Raw genomic sequence first — 14,554 nt, 5'->3', positions numbered from 1 at the left:
ATCTTCCATGTTCAGTAAATTCTAATGTACTTGCATTATACACAAAAGACAATGTTCTTTATTACATGGAAATATCACTGGCAGACTGAGTACCTTCTGCTGTCTCATGTGGAAATTACTAGATACTGGAAGACTCTGCACCCTCTCCAGTGTCAGTATGCTGTATAGTACTTGCAGTATGCACACAACGACAACCTGGTGTTGGTGCAAAAAATGAACAGTGTAATTTCTCTACACCTCTGACTGTCTGCTCAAAAACTACTTTACATGTTAATTCCATTTGTAAGGATGAGGCTGGAGCCCCCTCAACCCTATACTCTCCATCTTTACAACAGGCTGCATCTAGGGTTGAGGGGCACCAGGCCTCCATTACAAACACAACTAAGTGTAAATGCTATAACAACCAAAAAAGTAGTCTGGATATCCTGTGCTTCCCATAGAATGTTTTGTTTTGTATAATCTTTCGGGGAGGTCACTTTATTAGCAAGGAAGGGTTGGAATGGACTTGGTCCACACTCAGTAACACAGGGATTATCATTATCTGGAAGGAATACATTTATGGGAAATATGTAATGTTAACAAGTTTCTAGGAACATTATGACTACTACAACATAATTACCATCAAGCCAACTGAATTAGCCAAGCATACAAAATGTAATACCTTGCTTAAGACACAGTTACACAAATCAACTTGGAGAGAAGTGTTGCCTGATATATTAAACTTTTACCAACAATTTTATTTCAGTGGGTTGACACTAGTAGGTTGGGCATCTCTACCATGGTCTTATGCTTGAAAGTAAGAAAGAGTGAGGGGGGGGGGGGCTGTGACTCCCATTCCAAATTATCTGCAAAGTGTAGCACAGAGGTTTAAGACTATGAGCTACTAAGTAGTTTCATCCTAGAGTCCTGCGTTGAGATTCTCGTCAACTACTGAGAACCCATCATATTATGTTGATCCTGTGACTGTGGAACTGAGATCAAATTGCTTACCCAGGCAGCACACCTTGGTTACCAATAGATAAAGGCAATCGTGATTAGATCATCTCCTAACTGAATAAATAAACTAGAAAATAAAAAAGTGAAGATGGGATTAATACAAATGGGAAGACAAGAGTGTAATGATCCTCACCTGATGTTAATCTCATGGCTTGTATATAACAGCTGCCTTGAATTTTGTAACAATGCTGATTTATGTTCCTTTCCTTGTGACAATAAAGCAGAGTTGTTACAGGAAGCTTACAACAGCAGTATATAAGGATAGACACTGACTTCCAAGATGGCTGCACATTGAGTAACAGCTTAATTCTAGCTCTCCCAGTGTGAAAACAGACACTTAGCAGAGAAAGCCAGTGGGCTTGGATTTCTGAGTAAATTACAGTAATTGGCTAGTAAGTGCACTGCCTGGAATGCAGGAAAAAAGAAATACAGAGGACCCAAAAGATATCAGCTACAAAAGGCAACAGAAAACACTGACTGGGAAAAGTACTGTAGCTGTTCAGCAAAAGTCAGTGCAAGCGCCAGACATGACTTCCAGTAACCTTGAGGAAAGTATAAAACAAGTGCACACAGACCTGACTAAAATAAATGAAACAATGATGGAGTATATCAACTCAAACAATAAGAGGCTGGAAAAAATGGAAGAAGCTTTAAACAGATACTCAGTGTAGATCAGAGTGCAAGACGTGTGCTGTATCTTTAAGAAGCATATCAAACCTGTACGTGCACGTATAAATGCCAGACACGTGCAATCCCGACTGCCATTTTGTAAGAGTAGCCAGAGTGAGAGCATGCATGATCGCAGTTGTTAGTCTGTATACAAGTTACTTAAGTTAAAGTCAGTAAACTTCTATGGTGATGTAGTTGTACAAAATAAAGCTGCTTGAACAGAACCCACGAAGACTCTTCTATTGTGTCCAAAACAGGAGCATGACAGTTTCAGAACCGGGATTGCAGAGAATAAAATCCAAAACCATGAGGTGCAGAGACGAAATGAGCACAAAGAGAGCCAGAAAAGAATTAAAGGTAATGAAAAGTAGCACAAACTGTTTATTTGATAGAAAAGACAAAACGGGACATTACAAGGGCACAAACTGCATTATTAAGCAAGTGGAAGGCACAAAAAGTTTGTTAACTAAAGGAAATGTTTAAAATAAAGGTATATGATGAAACGATTAATAGTAAAGCAAAATGAGCATGTTTGAAGCAAGACGAGTGTGTTTAAAGCATAACTGGGCATGTTTAGATTAAAACGAGCACAAGAAAAGTACACTGGACATGAAAAGGGTTTAAACAAGCAAAACGAATATGATAAGGGCAAAAAGGTACATTAAGCAAAAATAAGGCAAGGTGACTGCATGTGTTTTGGCAAAGTGCTACGTTTTGGCATAACTACGACTTTGTATTGTAACAAGGGCATAACTAAGTTATTTGAAGTAACTCAAAGTGTGTAAAAGTGCTTACAGTGTGTGCTTATTACTGTGTATGTATTTTGAAGAGTTTATTGTGTGCAAAGTGCAACTATTTCGTGAAATACAAAGTATAGCCATTTCAAAAAGTTTCTTATGCTGGGTGTGTCTATTCACAGAGCGCCGCTATTACAGAGTTGTTTCTTGCACTGTAAACAGTTGCCTAGCAAGGTATCACCATTTTGGGGACATTTCAGTGTGCTGTGTGCAGTCATTCGCAAAGTGCAATTACTGCAAAATGTTACTGAGTTTCGGGCAAGAGATGTCCAGTTTATTCATACTGGGCAGTTATTTGAAAGGCTTTTTAAAATGTTGATAAACAACTTTAGCATTGCAAATAAATGATATTACAAGGGTATTACAGTGCCCAAGAGTTTATTTCATTCACATCGTAAAGTTAAGATGTTTCTTAAAATTATGATAAATGACTTTAGCAATGCAAAACAATATTACAAGAATGTTGTGCCCGGGAAGATTATTTCGAAAAGTCCAGTTATTCAAAGGTATTATGAGTTTGTCCAATAGCATAATTTCAAAAAGTCCAGAAGGTACAAATTGGACAGGTTGACAGACGAGATCAGACAGGAGTCCCCATGGACTATGATGTTTGCAGATGACATTGTGATCTGTAGTGAGAGTAGGGAACAGGTGGAGATATGCTCTAGAGAGAAGAGGAATGAAGGTCAGCAGGACTAAGACAGAATGTGTGTGTGTGAAAGACAGGGAGGATAGAGGAATGTTGAGGATGCAAGGAGTAGAGGTGGCGAAGGTGGATGAGTTTAAGTACTTGGGATCAACAGTTCAAAGTAATGGTGAGTGTGAAAGAGAGGTGAAGAAGAGAGTACAGGCAGGATGGAATGGGTGGAGAAGAGTGTCAGGAGTGATTTGAGACAGACGAGTACCAATAAGAGTGAAAGGGAAGGTCTACAAGAGGGTAGTGAGACCAACTATTTTATATGGGTTGGAGACAGTGGCACTGACGAAAAGTCAGGAGTCAGAGCTTGACGTGGCAGAGTTGAAGATGTTAAGATTTGCACTGGGTGTGACGAGGATGGACAGGATTAGGAATAAGTATATTAGAAGGTCAGCCCAGGTTGGAAGGTTTGGAGACAAAGCCAGAGAGGCAAGATTACATTGGTTTGGACATGTGCTGAGGAGGGATGCAGAGTATATTGGGAAAAAGATTCTAAGGATGAAGCTGCCAGGTAAAAGGAAAAGAGGGAGGCCTAAGATAAGGTTTATGGATGTGGTGAGAGAGGACATGCAGGTGGTTGGTGTGACAGAGCTAGATGCAGAGGACAGGAAGAAATGGAAACAGTTGATCTGCTGTGGCGACCCCTAACGGGAGCAGCCGAAAGAAGAAAAAGAAGAAGAAAGGCAATGGACAAAGTTACAAATACTGGCATAAGTCTCTGGCATTGTGCAGGTGTGTATGTTTGTGATCATTTACAAAACCTTTCACTGGTATGTGTTAATATGGCAGACGGATTTCGAAAGCCCCTACTACTTATATTTGATCATAATATTGCAGATAATTGGAGAATATTTGTGCAAGTGTACAATAATTTTTAAAAGCAGCTTATGCAGATAGAGATGAACATACCAGGGTGTTCATTTTACTAAACTTAGCTGGGTCAGAGGTCATAGAAAGACATCATTCATTTGTGTATGCACCTGCAGTATATTTATTTATTTAACATTTGTTGACTGGGAATGTCCGACTAGGTTCCACAGAGCCTGTTTTCAGCGGAGGCCCGGGGAGAAATGCTCCAGATGCATGTCTTTGGAATGTGGGAGGAAACCGGAGTACCTGGAGGAAACCCACTCGAACACAGGGAGAACATGCAAACTCCACACAGAAGGCACCCCAGCCGAGAATCGAACCAGAGAACCTCTTGCTGTGAGGCGAGAATGTTAACCGCTGCATCACTGCGCCGCCCGATATGAAGGAGAAGATGAAAATAGTCACTGTTGCACAGGCTGAATCAAGGGAAGACCCCAAGTGTTTGAAGCGCAAGTTCAGAGAAGTGCAACTCCCAGACAAATATTACATTAGAGAGGCATTTGTTTTACAAGAGAGATCAGAAACCAGGGGAAACAATTGCAGCTTATATACCTGACCTGAGAAACCAAGCTAAAATGTGTCAGTTTGGGGACTTAAATGATGAGTTGATAACGAACTAACAGGTTTGTGTGTAGTATTAATAGTGTTACTGTGAGAAAGAGTTTACTTTGTGACGGTGATTTAACATTGAGCAAAGCCATAGAGATTTGTCAAATCCATGATGTGACAGTGACAGAAAAACACACACGTATGCTTGCGAGTGACAAGAGCATGGTTTCAGATGGCTCCAGAGCAAATGTAGACAGCATGCAAAACGTGGCAAACAAAAGCAGGCCCAAGCACATGGCAGCTACAGAGTTTCCAGGGAAGACGCACAGTTTTCCAGCAAGTTCTAAGAAGGGAGCTAGCTTAGTGCAGTACAGGTGTGAATCAGCCAAACCCACATTTAGCTTTATTGTTAACTGTCGCAATTGGGGTGCAAATCATGAGTCTAAAAGAGAGAAGTACTTAGCATTTGGTCAGCAATGTCACAAGTGTAAAAAATGGAGCCATTTCCAAAAGGTTTGCAAATCAAGTAAACCTCACACAGTTGTAAAGAAAGGTCACATAAAAAAAGCAAGTTGATCAAGTACAGCCAAAGCCGTCAGCTTTCTATGTAGCTGGTGCATCAGTGCTTGATGAAACAGTTGATGCAGTGAATTTATTAACAAGGAGCAAAGTGTTTTGTGCTGTCTGGATTAATGGTAAATGAAAATCTACAGAACTTAAAGTAGACACTGGTTCAAAGTGTAATGTTATATCAGCAGGTACATTTGCTAAAGTGAGAGCTAGCAAACAACTCAATGTAGCCAGTAGTGCGAGACTTATTGCTTATGGAAGTGAAGAAATTCAAACCGAAGGTTCAGTAAAGCTTTCATGTTATTTGGCCAAGAACTGTTACAACTTGTTATTCTATGTAGTCCAAACACCAGTGCAATCTTCACTGGGTCTCAAAGATAGCTTGAGAATGAATCTGCTTTCTTTTGCTAAAGGAGTGTATTATGCAAGTGCATTTCTAAGTTATAATTTTTCTGAAGCCATTTTCTCAGAATATGCTGATGTTTTTGATGACAAATTAGGCAAACTTCCAGTTCTGTATTCCATGAAGTTAGTCCAAGAGGTCACTCCAGTAGTCAGACCAGAAAGAAGAGTTCCGATAGCTATGCAGGATAAAGTTAAGGCTCAGCTGGATAAAATGGTTCAGCAAGGTTTATTTGTCCAGTCACAGAACCAACTGAATGGGTGTTGTCCATGGTAGCAGCTCACAAAAAAGGTTCAGATGAAATCAGAATATGTATTGACACAAGAGACCTGAACAAAGTATTAAAGAAACCGTATCATCTGATGTGCACAGTCAAAGAAGTTGCAGCTCTAATACCGAATGCCACTGTTTTCTCTGTCTTAGATGTAAAGAGTTCATTTTGGCAAATGATGCTTGATCGCAAATCTTTATTTCTAACTACTTTTGGTACTCCGTTTGCCAGATACAGATTCCTAAGGATGCCATTTGGAATAAATTCTGCAAGTGAAGTCTTTCAACGTGCAATGGAGCAAATTATTTGGGGTGATCCTTGTGCCATAATAGTAGATGATTTATTGGTTGGCGGCAATTGCGAAGCAGAGCATAACAGAAACCTCAAGAAAGTTCTAGACAGCATGTGAAGTGAACTTGAAGCTCAATAGTCTGTAGTGCAAATTCAAACTTCCAAAAGTTACCCATGTAGGTCATTTGTTCACCAGTACAGGCTTGAGACCAGATCCAACCAAGCAAACAGCTATTCTTGAGATATCAGCACCAGATAATGTACAAGCTCTATAACATTTTCTAGGCATGGTCAACTATTTAGGCAAGTTTATACCAGACTTCAGTGAGTTGACAGCACCTTTAGGAGAGTTAACGTGCAAAAATGTTGCATGGTCATGGCTGGAACAGCACCAGAAAGCATTTGAAGACCTTAAGCAGAAAACTGCCACCCCACCTACATTAAGATGTGAACAAACCAGTAATTCTTTCCTGTGATGCTTCAAAATTTGGTCTTGGCTCAGTTATACTTCAAGAGGGCAGACCAGCAGCCTATGCAGCTAGAACATTTACCCAAACTGAGATGCAGTATGCTCAAATCGAGAAGGAGCTTTTGGCCATAGTACTGAATGTTCCAAGTTTCACGATTATATTTATGGTCGAGCTATTCAGATTGAAACTGACCACCAACCTCTAGTTACTATTCTAAAGAAGCCTATGCATTCTGCTCCAGCGAGATTACAAAGAATGATGCTCAAATTGCAAAAGTACAATTTCAAAATGGTCTACACAAAAGGCAAATTGCTGATACCTTATCCACATCACCCAGAAATACGACAGCAAAGCTTGACGCAGAGAATTTTGACTTTGATGTGATGTCAGTGCGTAATTTTTCTACCACTAGACTTGATGAGATAAGAGATCACACTCAGACTGATCCAATTTTACAGAAGCTCAATCACTACAATAATGTTGGCTAGCCATCAAAGCAATCTAGTGTACCACCTGAAGTGCAAACCTATTTTCCTTACAAAGATGAATTGTTGATGGAAGACGGCATTATTTTCAAAGGTCCTAAAATTGTTGTTCCTGCTTCCTTACAACAAGGATATACACAGATTTTGCATCATGGTCACCCAGGATCCACATCCACTAAGAGAAGAGTGAGAGAATTGGTATTTTGGCCTTCATTACCAAAAGACATTGACAATGTACTTTCTTCTTGTCCAGTATGCAATAGTACTAGACCATATTTGTAAAGGGAACCACTTCAGCTAAGTCCAATTCCTGAACTACCTTGGTCAACCGTTGCAACTGATATCTTTGAGTGGAACAATCAACACTACTTGGCTCTGGTAGGCACTTATTCGAATTGGTTTGAGACTGATCTACTACCTAACCTAACATTCACTGCTGTTACTGCTAAGTTGAAACATTTCTCAGTTCATGGTAGTGCACACAAGTTCTTTCTGATAATGGTAATCAATTTACTATCCAATTGTTTAAGAAATTTGCAAAAGAATGTCATTAATAGTCCTGAATATCCGCAGTACAATGGTCTAACTGAATGTGCAGTGCACAGTGCAAAGCAATTACTTGAAAGGTCAACACGTGACAATACCGATGTGTTCTTGAATTTGCTTAATCTCAGAAACAAACCCTGTGATGATATTCTTGGCTCACCTGCTCAAAGACTACTTTCCAGGCAAACTAGAACTACGCTACCCATTACTTCCATTTTATTAAAGCCTAAACCTAAGAACAATAAAACCATCAAAACTCAATTGTTTAAGAAGCACAATATCCAGAAATCTAGTTATGACTGATCAAGCAGATTACTTCATCCATTGAGGGAAGGAGAGATGGTACGAATCCAGACAACAAAAGGTTTTGATCGAATAGGATAGATTACAGGCATCTGTGTGGAGCCAAAATCCTACTTGGTAGACTCTGAGGGTGTGGAGTATAGGAGGAACTATAGACATCTTCTTCCTGTACCAGAATCATCATCACCATCAATGTACCCATACCAGAATGTGTTAAAAATTCTGATTCCATTCCAGAAAATGTTCCGAACATTCTACAGGTCAAACATTTTGCAGAGAAAGTTCCAGTTGCTAAATCTAATTCCCAGTTTTATATCACACGATATGGACGAGTATCAAAGCTGAGTGTGAAATCGCAGCAATGTGGACTTGATTGTGTGTGTGTGTGTGTGTGTGTGTGTGTGTGTGTGTGTGTGTGTGTGTGTGTGTGTGTGTGTGTGTATATATATATATATATATATATATATATATATATATATATATATGTGTGCGTGTGTAGTTAGTATTGTATAATGCATGACAAAGAATTAGCTGCGATTTCTGCATGCCAAATAGACTCATAGCATTGTATGATCTATTTCTCAAAGAGGGAGGATGTAGATCAGACTGCAAGTGATGTGTGCTGTATCTTTAAGAAGCATGTCAAGGCTGTACGTGCACATATAAATTCCAGACATGTGCAATCCCTAGTGCCATTTTGTACGAGTAGTCAAAGTGAGAGCATGCATGATCGCAGTTGTTAGTTTGTATACAAGTTACAAGTTACTTAAGTTAAAGTCAGTAAACCTCTTATAGTAATGTGTTTGTATAAAATAAAATTGCTTGAACAGAACCCACAAAGACTCTTCTATTGTGTCCAAAACTGGGGAGTGACATCAAACTGCAAAACTCAGAGGTCAAAATGAAGCGCTGGCTGAATATGAGACTGCAAAAGAAGAGATGTTTCAAAAAATAATAAAATTAGAGGACAGAGCACGTAGAGAAAACCTAAGATTTTCTTCTGTACCTGAGAAGATGGAAGGAACAGCCTGTATTAATTTCATGAAAGCACAAATAAGCAACTGGACTGGTATTCCACAACATGAATTGTTAATTATAAAGGCACATTGTATGTACGCTCCAAACCTGGTTATGAGAAAGCAGCTTAGACCTTCAGTAGTAAAGATGCAATCTTAACAGCAGAAGGAGTTGATTCTGGCAAAACTGTTGCAGAAGGACAAAGGACTAAAAGTGGGAGACAGCAGAGTATTTGTGGAGAATGACTACTCATTGTACACCAGGCAGAAGAGGAATAAATTCATTTCACTATTCAGGGAATGTTGAGAAGCAAGCATGAGATTCAAACTGCTGTACCAGGCTATTTTCAAAATATTTTTCCTTGGAGGAATAAAATCATTTTTTAATGAAGTACATGCTAAGGAAGAAATACAAAAGTTTGTCCAACAAAATGTGAGCTGTGAAACAGAATGGAATTCTGCTTTTTGTTCTTCTGGTAATAAAGACCAGAGAGAGAGACTGCGCCAGTGAAACCTTTTCCAGTGTTTCAATGGAAAATGTTCGAGAGAGGGGGAAAAAGCACAGGTGTTGACTAGAAAAATCAAGAGTGCATTGGGGGTTTGGGAGATTTAGATGAAAAACAGAACAAGAAAATATGGAAATATTGGACTTTTTTGAACTTTGTTAAACTTGTAGGGGACTGTGAAGCTATGCCCTACTTCATGTCATTAATGTTCGGAAAAATACAAGGAGGGGGAAAGAGGAGGGAGAAAGTTAACTGAAAGAAACTATTTTTTCTTAATAGTACTTATTTAAATGGTGCATGATTTTCTTTGCATGTTATAAAGTAAGTTAGATTTTTTAAGTGTAATGGGGATGTTAATATAAATAGCTGCTCCTGTTTTCTTTTTTAGCTTTTTCCCTTCTTCTCTTTCTCCTTGTTCTGACTTAAGACATGTAGGCAGTGCAAAGTATATAAAAAAAAAAAAAGAAAGAAAGATCTGGCTAAAAGAGCACAACAAAAGAAAAATAGTGTGCTTTTTCTTATTCTTGCATAGGGGAATGACTGGGTTAAGGCCATTGGCTTTATATACTAACAATTTTCAAGAGAAAACAAGTAAATGAAAAAAAAAATCCTGAATATTATAAGCCTTTTTTTCTAGTAAACTGTTTTGTATCTGGTTTTCATGTCTCTAGCAGGCTATCTGATAAAGAGAAATGGCTTGGAGAAAATGTTTTCTTAAAGTATTCAAAGTATTTTCCTAGCTGAGAGAGCTATAAAGATAAGGCAAACCAGACAACACTCAAAAGAATCACATGCTCTACCATGTATCTTAGCATGGATAATCTTTCTTTTAATTTAGCTTGTGTATGTGTGGCTGTCAGTTTGGAACATTTGTTCTTATTAGGATGGTAATACTTCAATATTTGAAGATGTAACATAGTTTTGTGCGTTATTATCACGTCAATCGGTTTTAGGGGGTACATGGTGTGTGTATATTTTTTTCTGAGGGTTTTCAATAAAACAAAAACTCTGCAAGATGTGACAAAGGTTCAAATGGAGATGACAAGAAACAATTGCATAAATGATTAACCTGCAAAACAGTGCATGCATGTAACACAAAAGCTGGAACTAAACATTTAACAAAAAACTGTTATACATAATTGGTGGGAATAATAATCCCTCAAAAATATGACTCTTTCTATAATGTCTTCAAATGTTAATGGTCTCACAGATAAATACAAAAAAGAGTAGTGAACTATATTAAAAATGTAGTGTGCAAACTGCTATGCTCAGGAGACACACCTGGAAAGAACTGAACATGAATTTGATAAAGAAAGCTTTTCAGGATGATTATTCAGCAGAATAATTATGGCAAAGGAATAGATGAGTACTTATATTATTATTTGCAAGAGAAGCTCCAATAGTAACAAAAGAGGATAAAAAAGAAGACAATAATGGTAGATGTGTAGTAGTGAGGGGCTACTGGCAAGGGAGGATTACATTTATATTCCACTGAAAACTGCCATAATGGAGCTTAAGAAATTTTCTGGGAGAAATTATCATCTTTCAGCAAGGAATAGTACTTACAGGTGGGGACTGGAGTTTGATTTGCAACAGTAAAGATGTGTCTGGGCATCCCAGAAGAGAAAATATACTAAAGAAGGGTAGATTTTTAAAGAAATTTATGAAAATATTTGGCATGGAAGATGTGAATTCAGTACTAGGAGTTTGGGGTGAATTTACATATTATTCCCCAAGATACAAAAACTGGTCTAGGCTACACAGAATTTACATTTTGCAGGAACATGTGCATTTAATTGAAGGTCTTGACATGCACCCAATAACTACTAAAGATGATGCCCAATTAATAACTAAAATAAGAATACAGGGTAATGAAATAAAAACGAGACACTGGCGCTTTCCCACCTATTTGTTGAAAAGACAGAAATGTAAGGAATGGGAAGTGGAAATTATTCAGGAGCTATTACAGAAGATACAAATTTCTTCTGAAAATATAACTAGGAAGTGGGATAAAATTATAGTGGAGTTTAAAAATAGGGTGGAAATAAAAGAAAGACAGATATACTTAAGAAGTAACAAGAATTTTTTAGAGGGACTGACAAATGTTAAAGTATTACTAAATAGGGGGAATCTCACAGAACAAGAAGATGAGCAACTACAGAATGCTAAACAGAAAATAAGGGATTACTTCGATAATATGCATGAGTTTAGAAAGATTGCTGTTAAGTAACTGTTTTTGATAATAACTCTACAGCACAAAAACTTTTAGTACAACGACTCAGGCAACAGAAAGTAGAAAGGGCTGTCACCAAGCTTAGGGAGCCTATAACAAGGAATCCTGTAGAAGTAGTAGAAAAATTTTGGAAATTCTATGAACGTCTGTATAAGGCAGTGAAACGTGGAAATCAAGAAGAGTTACAAATTGAAACGTTTATGGAAGAATTAAATATGCCAAGGTTAGAGGTAGAGGAAGCTCAATTACTAACAGTTAGAATAGGAGGACATGAGATAAAAATGGTGAAGTATAAACAATCTACAGCAAAGTCTCCAGGAATAGATTGTATTCCTGTGGAAGTCTGGAAACTAGAAGGGAAAAACTGAGAAAGATCTGGAAGGTTTTGTTTAACAGTATTTTAAGAATTTTAAGGGGAGAAGTACTCACATCCTGGAAGAAAGCTGTAGTAGATGTACTACCTAAAGAGGATAAAGCTCTATCAGATCCAGCTTCAAACAGTCCCATTTCAGTACTAAGTCATAATTACAAATTATTTATGTCTGCAATGGTTAAATGAATGGCAAAAGTGATGCCAAAATTAATAGAGATGGATCAATGTGGTTTTGTGGAGGGAAGGCAAACATTTGACAACATTAACAGAACAGTGATGCTCCAGAGGGAAGCAGAATGTAAGAAAATACCACTGTTGTTTATGGGTCTTGATGCAGAGAAAGCATTTGACAGAGTAAGCTGGGACTTTAAGAGTAGAGCAATGGAAGCATTTACATTCCCTGATAAAATTACAAGGTTGGTTAGGAGATATATGAGGGATCGGAGGCAAAAATTAAAAGTGGGTTGGGTCCTCTCGGATAATCTCTGCTTGAGTAGAGGAACGGGCAGGGATGTCCTCTCTCCCCTTTGTTTTATGAATGACATTTAGAACCACTGAAAGAAAATAGGGGACTCATCAATTCACGGATATAATTAGTATGCTAGTCGAGAAAAGCTGGGATCTATTTGCAGATGACGTTTTTTTATACCTGACAAAACCAGAAAGGGACATTACAGTGCTGTAGAACACACTGTCATAGTTTCAAACCTTTTGGGGATAGAAAAGTAATGAAGCTAAAACAAAAGCAATAGCAGTAAATTATGAACCCACATACAAATTGGTTCAGCAATGTCCATACTTATGGGCACATGATAAAATGAAATATTCAGGTGTATGGATTAAAAATGATACCAGTGTGGCATCTAAGGATATGTGGGAAGAAACTAAACAAAAAATAATATAAAAAATGGAGAAACTGGAAGCTTTGTTATATGGATATCGATTGTAAGATACAAGCAGTTAAAATGTTTTTAGTCCATTTAGTTTTATACACAGGTCAGGCATACAGTATTTTTATTAACCAGAGGAGAAGTTGTGGACAGCAATTAATAAAGAGTTAAAGGATTTTATCTGAGGGGAAGATGGCAAGAATCAAGGGGGATAAGCTTATTCTTTCAATAGAAGAGGACGGATTGGGATTACCCAAATTGAAGGGTTAATTTCAGAGCAACACAATTAAGGCTCCTATACATACACAAGCAGAAAACTAGAATTCAAAGTGGAAAGAGATGATTATGAAACAGGGAGGAAAGCCCAGGAAACAAAGAAAGTTTGGAATTTTGGATGCAGACCTTTAAGGAGAACAACAATCATACAGAATACTATATTCATAAAGTAGCAGAAAGTATTCTAAGAACTAAGCCAACACAGGAATGGAGAAAGGAGATTTTGTCAATAGGGATAACTGCATTAGGGATACAGACAGTAGGCAAGAGGGGAGTGGAATATATTGGAGAAAACTGGCAAAGGAACCAAGGTACTGGCAGCAAATAAGTAGACAGGGAAAGGTAATAGAATGGAAGATGCCAATAACTTATTTGGACTGCAGGTTAGAGATTGCCTTCACTATCAAGGATTGATATCAGAGTATAGGAAAAGAGAAAAAAATAGGGTGGTCCTAAATGAATGACCAGCACTGGTAGAGTTTTTAGCAGAATATGTAACAGAGGTTGCCATTAAGAAAGGAATAAATAACTATAAGAATCAATCAGGGGAGGTTAGGAAGGATTGGAAAGAGAGATTTGATAAGCAGTTCACAAACAATGGGGGGGGGGGTATGTATGTCTCCCAAATATGTAACAAAATCTACAAGATTTAGGATCTTTGCTTGGAAGTGTTTACATAGGTATTTTTATATCCCAAGTTGACTCCAAAGAATTTTTCCTCAGATAGACAGCAAATGTTGGAGGCGTGATGTGGAAGATAGAGGTAACTGGTGACATATTTTCTAGTGTACTGAGCTTGACACACTTTAAAGATTCCCTGCAGACTGCTCTGTCAGAGATGCTGGGTGAGCAAACTGGAGCAACTAGGATAATTAATTTTTGATCTATGATACCAAACTGGAGTTGCCTAGACGTAGTAAGGCCTTGCTGAGTATAATTATGACGGCGGCCAAAAAGCAACTACTAGAAAATGTAAATCAAAGTCTAAACCAACTTTACCAGATGTAGTGAAGATAGTAACAGGGATAAAACATCTGGAACTGGGATCTTTAGAGATGGGTAAGCAGCATTCAATACAAGCAGAGGAAGAATGAAGTTTAAAAGAAGGCAGGATTTGAATGAGCTATGTAACGACTGACTGACAATGACTGGATATATTAAAAGTGATGTATGTTTGCAGTTACAGTTGTGTCGACACGGTTTGTAATGTATAATGTTTGCAACTGAGGTTGTGTCGCTGTGATTTATTTTCATTTATATAAATGTAAGATTGCCTAGGTCATACATGATAATTTAATAAAGATGTTCCTTGTTTAAAAAAAAAAAATATGCAATTTGTGGGG

General features: G+C 37.9%; 1 protein-coding gene across 2 annotated transcripts in view; it reads right to left on the bottom strand.

Annotated features, from left to right (window-relative positions):
- The window catches only part of CENPS (centromere protein S), a 769,124-nt gene that overhangs the window by 484,845 nt on the left and 269,725 nt on the right, over positions 1-14,554 (bottom strand). The window lies entirely within an intron of this gene.

The sequence above is a fragment of the Protopterus annectens genome, chromosome 2.part1 (assembly GCF_019279795.1).
Source record: "Protopterus annectens isolate FY-2018-M chromosome 2.part1, PAN1.0, whole genome shotgun sequence".
In the NCBI taxonomy this organism is placed as follows: Eukaryota; Metazoa; Chordata; order Ceratodontiformes; family Protopteridae; genus Protopterus; species Protopterus annectens.
Note: the sequence above shows the minus strand (reverse complement) of the source record. Positions and strands in the feature narration are given on the sequence as shown.